This window comes from Hyperolius riggenbachi, chromosome 12, assembly GCF_040937935.1.
Source record: "Hyperolius riggenbachi isolate aHypRig1 chromosome 12, aHypRig1.pri, whole genome shotgun sequence".
Lineage (NCBI taxonomy): Eukaryota > Metazoa > Chordata > Amphibia > Anura > Hyperoliidae > Hyperolius > Hyperolius riggenbachi.
Genome location: NC_090657.1, coordinates 241,807,805 through 241,818,827, shown reverse-complemented (window position 1 = coordinate 241,818,827; position 11,023 = coordinate 241,807,805).

Below are 11,023 nucleotides of genomic sequence, written 5' to 3'. Positions count from 1 at the left end.
CTCTAGATACGCCTCTGCTGGCAGCTATGTAAGGAGCGTGCCTTCCTTAGTTACACACGTTGCCTTACATAGCAGCGCTCGCAGCCAGGGGCGCCTATGGCTAACAATGAGGAATGAGGGGGCGCCCATGGCACAAGCTGTGCCTGCTCCCTCTAGATACGCCTCTGCTGGCAGTTATGTAAGGAGCGTGCCTTCCTTAGTTACACACGTTGCTTACATAGCAGCGCTCGCAGCCAGGGGCGCCTATGGCTAACAATGAGGAATGAGGGGGCACCCATGGCACAAGCCGTGCCTGCTCCCTCTAGATACTCCTCTGCTGGCAGTTATGTAAGGAGCGTGCCTTCCTTAGTTACACACGTTGCCTTACATAGCAGCGCTCGCAGCCAGGGGCACCTATGGCTAACAATGAGGAATGAGGGGGCGCCCATAGCACAAGCCATGCCTGCTCCCTCTAGATACGCCTCTGCTGGCAGTTATGTAAGGAGCGTGCCTTCCTTAGTTACACACGTTGCCTTACATAGCAGCGCTCGCAGCAAGGGGCGCCTATGGCTAACAATGAGGAATGAGGGGGCACCCATGGCACAAGCCGTGCCTGCTTCCTCTAGATACGCCTCTGCTGGCAGTTATGTAAGGAGCGTGCCTTCCTTAGTTACACACGTTGCCTTACATAGCAGCGCTCGCAGCCAGGGGCGCCTATGGCTAACAATGAGGAATGAGGGGGCACCCATGGCACAAGCCGTGCCTGCTCCCTCTAGATACGCCTCTGCTGGCAGTTATGTAAGGAGCGTGCCTTCCTTAGTTACGCACGTTGCTTACATAGCAGCGCTGGCAGCCAGGGGCGCCTATGGCTAACAATGAGGAATGAGGGGGCGCCCATGGCACAAGCCGTGCCTGCTCCCTCTAGATACGCCTCTGCTGGCAGTTATGTAAGGAGCGTGCCTTCCTTAGTTACACACGTTGCCTTACATAGCAGCGCTCGCAGCCAGGGGCACCTATGGCTAACAATGAGGAATGAGGGGGCGCCCATGGCACAAGCCGTGCCTGCTCCCTCTAGATACGCCTCTGCTGGCAGTTATGTAAGGAGCGTGCCTTCCTTAGTTACACACGTTGCCTTACATAGCAGCGCTCGCAGCCAGGGGCGCCTATGGCTAACAATGAGGAATGAGGGGGCGCCCATGGCACAAGCCGTGCCTGCTTCCTCTAGATACGCCTCTGCTGGCAGCTATGTAAGGAGCGTGCCTTCCTTAGTTACACACGTTGCCTTACATAGCAGCGCTCGCAGCCAGGGGCGCCTATGGCTAACAATGAGGAATGAGGGGGCGCCCATGGCACAAGCTGTGCCTGCTCCCTCTAGATACGCCTCTGCTGGCAGTTATGTAAGGAGCGTGCCTTCCTTAGTTACACACGTTGCCTTACATAGCAGCGCTCGCAGCCAGGGGCGCCTATGGCTAACAATGAGGAATGAGGGGGCACCCATGGCACAAGCCGTGCCTGCTCCCTCTAGATACTCCTCTGCTGGCAGTTATGTAAGGAGCGTGCCTTCCTTAGTTACACACGTTGCCTTACATAGCAGCGCTCGCAGCCAGGGGCGCCTATGGCTAACAATGAGGAATGAGGGGGCACCCATGGCACAAGCCGTGCCTTCTCCCTCTAGATTCGCCTCTGCTGGCAGTTATGTAAGGAGCGTGCCTTCCTTAGTTACGCACGTTGCTTACATAGCAGCGCTGGCAGCCAGGGGCGCCTATGGCTAACAATGAGGAATGAGGGGGCGCCCATGGCACAAGCCGTGCCTGCTCCCTCTAGATACGCCTCTGCTGGCAGTTATGTAAGGAGCGTGCCTTCCTTAGTTACACACGTTGCCTTACATAGCAGCGCTCGCAGCCAGGGGCGCCTATGGCTAATAATGAGGAATGAGGGGGCGCCCATAGCACAAGCCGTGCCTGCTCCCTCTAGATACGCCTCTGCTGGCAGTTATGTAAGGAGCGTGCCTTCCTTAGTTACACACGTTGCCTTACATAGCAGCGCTCGCAGCCAGGGGCGCCTATGGCTAACAATGAGGAATGAGGGGGCGCACATGGCACAAGCCGTGCCTGCTCCCTCTAGATACGCCTCTGCTGGCAGTTATGTAAGGAGCGTGCCTTCCTTAGTTACACACATTGCCTTACATAGCAGCGCTCGCAGCCAGGGGCGCCTATGGCTAACAATGAGGAATGAGGGGGCGCCCATGGCACAAGCCGTGCCTGCTCCCTCTAGATACGCCTCTGCTGGCAGCTATGTAAGGAGCGTGCCTTCCTTAGTTACGCACGTTGCTTACATAGCAGCGCTCGCAGCCAGGGGCGCCTATGGCTAACAATGAGGAATGAGGGGGCACCCATGGCACAAGCCGTGCCTGCTCCCTCTAGATACGCCTCTGCTGGCAGCTATGTAAGGAGCGTGCCTTCCTTAGTTACACACGTTGCTTACATAGCAGCGCTCGCAGCCAGGGGCGCCTATGGCTAACAATGAGGAATGAGGGGGCACCCATGGCACAAGCCGTGCCTGCTCCCTCTAGATACGCCTCTGCTGGCAGCTATGTAAGGAGCGTGCCTTCCTTAGTTACACACGTTGCCTTACATAGCAGCGCTCGCAGCCAGGGGCGCCTATGGCTAACAATGAGGAATGAGGGGGCGCCCATGGCACAAGCCGTGCCTGCTCCCTCTAGATACGCCTCTGCTGGCAGTTATGTAAGGAGCGTGCCTTCCTTAGTTACACACGTTGCCTTACATAGCAGCGCTCGCAGCCAGGGGCGCCTATGGCTAACAATGAGGAATGAGGGGGCGCCCATGGCACAAGCCGTGCCTGCTCCCTCTAGATACGCCTCTGCTGGCAGCTATGTAAGGAGCGTGCCTTCCTTAGTTACACACGTTGCCTTACATAGCAGCGCTCGCAGCCAGGGGCGCCTATGGCTAACAATGAGGAATGAGGGGGCACCCATGGCACAAGCCGTGCCTGCTCCCTCTAGATACGCCTCTGCTGGCAGTTATGTAAGGAGCGTGCCTTCCTTAGTTACGCACGTTGCTTACATAGCAGCGCTGGCAGCCAGGGGCGCCTATGGCTAACAATGAGGAATGAGGGGGCGCCCATGGCACAAGCCGTGCCTGCTCCCTCTAGATACGCCTCTGCTGGCAGTTATGTAAGGAGCGTGCCTTCCTTAGTTACACACGTTGCCTTACATAGCAGCGCTCGCAGCCAGGGGCGCCTATGGCTAACAATGAGGAATGAGGGGGCACCCATGGCACAAGCCGTGCCTGCTCCCGCTAGATACGCCTCTGCTGGCAGTTATGTAAGGAGCGTGCCTTCCTTAGTTACACACGTTGCTTACATAGCAGCGCTCGCAGCCAGGGGCGCCTATGGCTAACAATGAGGAATGAGGGGGCGCCCATGGCACAAGCCGTGCCTGCTCCCTCTAGATACGCCTCTGCTGGCAGTTATGTAAGGAGCGTGCCTTCCTTAGTTACGCACGTTGCTTACATAGCAGCGCTCGCAGCCAGGGGCGCCTATGGCTAACAATGAGGAATGAGGGGGCGCCCATGGCACAAGCCGTGCCTGCTCCCGCTAGATACGCCTCTGCTGGCAGTTATGTAAGGAGCGTGCCTTCCTTAGTTACACACGTTGCCTTACATAGCAGCGCTCGCAGCCAGGGGCGCCTATGGCTAACAATGAGGAATGAGGGGGCGCCCATGGCACAAGCCGTGCCTGCTCCCTCTAGATACGCCTCTGCTGGCAGTTATGTAAGGAGCGTGCCTTCCTTAGTTACGCACGTTGCTTACATAGCAGCGCTCGCAGCCAGGGGCGCCTATGGCTAACAATGAGGAATGAGGGGGCGCCCATGGCACAAGCCGTGCCTGCTCCCTCTAGATACGCCTCTGCTGGCAGTTATGTAAGGAGCGTGCCTTCCTTAGTTACGCACGTTGCTTACATAGCAGCGCTCGCAGCCAGGGGCGCCTATGGCTAACAATGAGGAATGAGGGGGCGCCCATGGCACAAGCCATGCCTGCTCCCTCTAGATACGCCTCTGCTCGCAGTTATGTAAGGAGCGTGCCTTCCTTAGTTACGCACGTTGCTTACATAGCAGTAGGCGTAACTTCAAATGCGGGCGGTCCTGTGAAATATCACAACCGCGATACTTGACTGGCGGCCGCTACTATGTTACAACATAGTTACTGTAACTATCTTCAATAACATAGTAGCATCCATCTTTTTTTTTATCACAAAGTTTTATTTGGGTAACTATGGGAGAGTGTGGGAAGTAAGGGGTTAAGTGTAATTGTATGAGGAGGTCTTTTTATTCAAAGAAAAAAAGTGTACGTAGGTGTAATGTTACTACAGTATTTGGCCACAAGATGTCCTCGCGCATGATCTTCCTGAGCGCACTATTAGCATGAGAACAGGAAGTCATGCATGGCTCTGTTACTTTGACTGCAGGCATCTCATTGACGTCGGCGATCATTGATACCCCTTGACAAATATTTATTTAACCATAGAACATTGGCAAACTCTATGCCTGCATTTAAAGGGGGCTTAGATGCTTTCTGTAACGATTGTGGAACTTTCAGCGCACAACGCGTGCGCTGACACGGCGGAAATCCTCCACAAGCGTATATTTGCAGGCACCCAGCAAAATACCTGTAGAGGGAAATTCCTGTCGGCAGATGGCGCTGGGGAGTGCAGAGGAACCAATCCTCTGTACCTCCACAAGTGCCAGACAGGAATTGTACGAAGCGCAGAACGCAATCGCAAGAGAAGCGATTGCGAATGAGAGCGAGCAAAGGGACAGGTTGTATGTGTGTGCGCCAATCCAGTCGCCACCCCGCGACCGCGCAAACACACAACAGCAGATACGAAATAGGAACGCGATCGCCAGATGTGACACAAGGCAGATCAGAATAGAATACGAGGGTAGCAAAGGCACAGCAAATAATACAATAAGGAGATACCGAAAACAACAAACGCTAGCTAACCGCGAACACCGCACTCATTCGCAACAGTGCACACGGTTATGCGCGATCTCCACGTGATAAGCACAATAGAGACAAGCACGCCTAACTAACCATTAACAGACAAACATGAAACAGAGGACGCGAGTGCTTGCTTAACGGTTACCTCACTGAGCCTCCAGCAAGCGTAACGGACAAGACAGACACACGAAAACAGGGACAAACGAGAGATAGGATCCACAGCACTAGCGAAAAGTGGCTAGCGTGATCCAGGTACAGAGTAGCAGAACAGAAGGATCCCCAGCGCTAGCGAAAAGTAGCTAGCGCGATCCCAGGAGACAGAACAGAAGAGATAGCTGGTAGCAACCGCTGCACCAGCTATACTCCACGAACAGAGATCAGAACCATTTCCTGTCGACCACCTTTGGGACAAGACAATGGCAACAGGCAAGACAAGACAGAACAGGCAATACAGATAATACAACCTGACTGGGCTAGAAGGGGAGCCAAAAGCAACCCCCAGGAATTAACTATACTAGATAGCAATGGCTGACACTCCAGCAGTGTCCATCAGGAACAGACCATGGAAAGGAAATGACCAGCGAAGCATTGTGGGAAAGACATAGTACTTATAGTACACGCCTCCAATGAATGTGGCCAGGCAATTTGCATGACAACGTATGCAAATTCCTCTGCAAGCACAAGCTGCAAAACTGACAGAAACTCTTCTTTCCAGAGTCCTGCAGCATGCAAACCTACACAATGGTCAAAGGGCTGCCTGCCTGCACAGGCAGCTGAGCAAATCATCACACTTTCCTTGCGTTGAAAGACATCCACGGCTACAATTACTAGGTAATGCCTAATGATGTTGATCCAGGGATTTTATCTGATTGCCATCTGGAGTCAGGAAGGAATTTTTCCCTTTTGGGGCTAATTGGACCATGCCTTGTGGGGGTTTTTCACCTTCCTCTGGATCAACAGGGATATGTGAGGGAGCAGGCTGGTGTTGTACTTTGTACTGGTTGAACTCGATGGACGTATGTCTTTTTTCAGCCAGAGTGGCTATGTAGCTATGTAACATGATAATTAGTTCTAAACAATTTCCAAGCATTTACTAGTGCTTTTAATTAGCAAAAACACTTATTTGGTGTTGTTGAAATAAGATTTATCATTTTCTAAAACTCTAAATTTGTTATTCTTGGTTAAGTAAATCAAGCCTGAGTGCCCCCTGGAACCCTCAGAAGTACCCCCGGGGTACACGGACCACACGTTGAGATCCTAGGTACTAGAGGGGGGTCTCATCTTATTGGCCAGCTCTGCTCACTTACCTGTCTACAAAAATGCAGTGCATCAGACTAATAAAATCCCTCCAAAAGTGAATCTTCTGTTCTGGGGGGAGTGGTCCTTTAAATGTGATAAATAGGGAGGCTGGCAAGGAAAACAAGTGGTGTCTATAGACAGAGCTGTTTCTACACCAGGAGGGGCTCCGTCTATAATCCCCGGCTATTTCCATATAGATGACTATATTAATGCTCTCTCGCTGCCGGGCTCAGATAGAACATTCCGCCATTAACATATTCACTGCCACAGGCAGCAGCATAGCAGCAGGGCTACTTAGGCAGGCGTTCTGCATGTATATAAATCACGTCAGAGAGAGGCATGATATACCGATCACGTATATCCGCGATGCACGTCGCATACAGAGCGTGTGCGGAGAAACCTTCCAGTGCGAAGACAAGCGCTGCATCCTTAAAGGAATACTATGGATCCCCAAGTGTTCTAAAATGACAGTGTGCAAATAATGTCTAAGTTGCTGTGTAAACATTTTCCTACTTTTCATGTTAAATATCAGAGGCAAAAGCTGTAATTTATTGAGGGTAGGATTTAGCTATATTGGGACAAATCAATTGCAGAAGGGGTGTCTGCTTCAATGCACAGCCAGAGTTGCATATCAGACTACAGAAAGCAAATATCAAACATATCAATCTCTGAAAGCAAAAACAGTATGAAAAGCTGTGACAATTAGTTACATTTCCTCTGCTCTCTTCAGACAGGTCAGTCAGAAACACAGGACACAGAGCTGCAGCTGTTCTCTCTGTCACACACAGAGCTACACATAGGGCTTGATTCACAAAAGAGTGCTAACTGTTTCGCGTGAATTTTCGCATTGCACGCGATCGCGAATTTTTCCGTGAAACAATAAAAATATTTTTAAATTTTCGCACGAAAACAATATTTTGCGGGAAAATTTGCATTTGCGCGCGAAAACATTATCGTTTCACACGAAAATTCACGATCGCGCGCAATGTGAAAATTCGCGCGAAAACGCCCGTGCTAACAGTTAGCACTCTTTTGTGAATCAAGCCCATAGAGTTCACTGATCAAGTGTGAGGGGAATTTCCCCTCTCCTCATGGCTCAGTCAGCCGTCAGTTTTGGCGTCAGTAAAGTTTGAATGTATTTTGATAACAGTAAACATAGAAGTTGCTACTAAAATGTATACACCAGTACTTAGCAGCACTTCCCAAACAATTCCTGTGTCAATTGAAAAAAATATGTGAATCAATAGTATACCATAGGTAGTATAATTGCCCTCAGTATAGGTAGCCTGGAGGGGGTAGCAGGCAGGAAGAGGGAGCAGTGGGCACAGCGATGGGGAGAGGGGTCAGACCCTCCCTCACCCGGGTCCCTGTCCGCTCTCCCCCTCCAGCTATTACTGCAGTGTAGTAGGCAGCGGGCGGGGATGACTCATATCCTTCCGCGTTCCAGCGCTGCGCTCCACCTCTCGTCACTTCCTGCAATGCTGCTCACTGTACAGTACAACAGACGCATTGCAGGAGGTGACGAGAGGTGGGGAGAAGGGTCGGACCCTTCCTCACCTGGGTCCCCCGTCTGCTCTCCCCCTACAGCTATTACGCAGTGTAGTAGGCAGCCGGCAGGGAAGTGATGACCACTTCCGCGTTCCAGCGCTGCGCTCCACCTCTCGTCACTTCCTGCAATGCCGTCTGTTGTACAGTACAGTGAGCAGCATTGCAGGAAGTGACGAGCGGTGGGGAGAGGGGTCGGACACTTCCTCACCTGGGTCCCCCGTCTGCTCTCCCCCTCCAGCTATTACCGCAGTGTAGTAGGCAGCTGGCAGGGAAGTGATGACCACTTCTGCGTTCCAGCGCTGCGCTCCACCTCTCGTCACCTCCTGCAATGCCGTCTGTTGTACAGTACAGTGAGCAGCATTGCAGGAAGTGACGAGCGGTGGAATGCAGCACTAGAGCGCAGAAGGAGGTGAGTCATCACTCCCCCGACCCCCCTCCGACTGCCTACTACACTGCGGTAATAGCTGGAGGGGGAGAGAGGACGGGGGACCCAGGTGAGGTGAGGGAGGGTTCTGACCCCCCTCCCCACCGCTGTGCCTGCTGCCCCTCTTCCTGCCTGCTACCCCCCTCCAGTTTGCCTACTACACTGCGGTAATAGCTGGAGGGGGAGAGCAGACGGGGGACCCGGGTGAGGGGGGTCTGACCCCCCTCCCCACCGCTGTGCCCGCTGCCCCTCTTCCTGCCTGCTACCCCCCTCCAGGCTGCCTACTACACTGCGGTAATAGCTGGAGGGGGAGAGAGGACGGGGGACACGGGTGTGGGGGGTCTGACTCCCCTCCCCACCGCTGTGCCCGCTGCCCTTCTTCCTGCCTGCTACCCCCCTCCAGTTTGCCTACTACACTGCGGTAATAGCTGGAGGGGGAGAGCGGACGGGGGACACGGGTGTGGGGGGTCTGACCCCCCTTCTCACCGCTGTGCCAGCTGCTCCCCCTTCCTGGCTGCTACCCCCTCCAGCTCAGTCCCCCCCCCCCCCCGCCCACACTTCTGCCACTGGAGGAACATGCCCCACTGTCCCTCTACTAAAACAAATGTGTTTAATAAACTCTAAATCTTATTTCTGTCAAGTAAATGTATATATTTCTTATTTGTAAATGTTAAAATGAAGGAGACCTAATGATGATGTAGAGGACCAGCGTGGTGGGAATTTTAAAACTTCCTCTTTTGCTTCAGCATTCTTTTTGGCCCCAGTGAGTAGGGGCGTGGTGGGGGTGTGATTAGGGGTGTGGCAGAGGTGTGTCTGGAAGTGTGTCAGGGGCGTGATTAGGGGTGTGGCAGAGGTGTATCTGAAAGTGTGTCAGCTGCGTGATTAGGGGTGTGGCAGAGGTGTGTCTGGAAGTGTGTCAGGGGCGTGACTAGGGGTGTGGCAGAGGTGTGTCTGGAAGTGTGTCAGGGGCTTGGTTAGGGGTGTGGCAGAGGTGTGTCTGGAAGTGTGTCAGGGGCGTGATTAGGGGTGTGGCAGAGGTGTGTCTGGAAGTGTGTCAGGGGCTTGGTTAGGGGTGTGGCAGAGGTGTGTCTGGAAGTGTGTCAGGGGCGTGATTAGGGGTGTGGCAGAGGTGTGTCTGGAAGTGTGTCAGGGGCGTGATTAGGGGTGTGACAGAGGTGTGTCTGGAAGTGTGTCAGGGGCGTGATTAGGGGTGTGGCAGAGGTGTGTCTGGAAGTGTGTCAGGGGCGTGATTAGGGGTGTGGCAGAGGTGTGTCTGAAAGTGTGTCAGGGGCGTGATTAGGGGTGTGGCAGAGGTGTGTCTGAAAGTGTGTCAGGGGCGTGATTAGGGGTGTGGCAGAGGTGTGTCTGGAAGTGTCAGGGGCGTGATTAGGGGTGTGGCAGAGGTGTGTCTGAAAGTGTGTCAGGGGCGTGATTAGGGGTGTGGCAGAGGTGTGTCTGAAAGTGTGTCAGGGGCGTGATTAGGGGTGTGGCAGAGGTGTGTCTGGAAGTGTGTCAGGGGCGTGACTAGGGGTGTGGCAGAGGTGTGTCTGGAAGTGTGTCAGGGGCGTGATTAGGGGTGTGGCAGAGGTGTGTCTGGAAGTGTGTCAGGGGCGTGATTAGGGGTGTGGCAGAGGTGTGTCTGGAAGTGTGTCAGGGGCTTGGTTAGGTGTGTGGCAGAGGTGTGTCTGGAAGTGTGTCAGGGCGTGATTAGGGGTGTGGCAGAGGTGTGTCTGGAAGTGTGTCAGGGGCGTGATTAGGGGTGTGGCAGAGGTGTGTCTGGAAGTGTGTCAGGGGCGTGATTAGGAGTGTGGCAGAGGTGTGTCTGGAAGTGTGTCAGGGGCGTGATTAGGGGTGTGGCAGAGGTGTGTCTGGAAGTGTGTCAGGGGCGTGATTAGGGGTGTGGCAGAGGTGTGTCTGAAAGTGTGTCAGGGGCGTGATTAGGGGTGTGGCAGAGGTGTGTCTGGAAGTGTGTCAGGGGCTTGGTTAGGGGTGTGGCAGGAAGTGTGTCAGGGGCGTGATTAGGGGTGTGGCAGAGGTGTGTCTGGAAGTGTGTCAAGGGCGTGATTAGGGGTGTGGCAGAGGTGTGTCTGGAAGTGTCTCAGGGGTGTGATTAGGGGTGTGGCAGAGGTGTGTCTGGAAGTGTGTCAAGGGCGTGATTAGGGGTGTGGCAGAGGTGTGTCTGGAAGTGTCTCAGGGGTGTGATTAGGGGTGTGGCAGAGGTGTGTCTGGAAGTGTGTCAGGGGCGTGATTAGGGGTGTGGCAGGGGTGTGTCTTAAAGTTTCCCTCTTTCTTATTTCTAAAAGTTGGGAGGTATGGAGTTTTGACGTTTAGGCTAACAGGGGCTGATTCACAAACCTTTTCTCAGGAATGATCTCGCATTACTTATTTTTCCCCTCAGCTATTAACCTGAAGTGAGAGGTATATGGAGGCTGCCATATTTGTTTTTCCTTTTAAACAATGCCCATTGCCTGGCTGTTCAGCTGATCCTCTGCCTCTGATATTTTTAGCCATAGCCCCTGACAGATCGGACGCTCTGACTCAAGTCTGACTGGATTGGCCACATGCTTGTTTCAGGGTTGGGACACCACTAATACCAGAAGATCGGCAGGGCTGCCAGGCAACTGGTATTGTTTAAAATGAAATAAAGGATAAATATGGCAGCCTCCATAGCCCTATCACCTTGGGTTTTAACCATGAGGTAGTTATTTTATAATTTTAGTACTCATGAGGTAAACAGATAAGGAGGGATAATTTG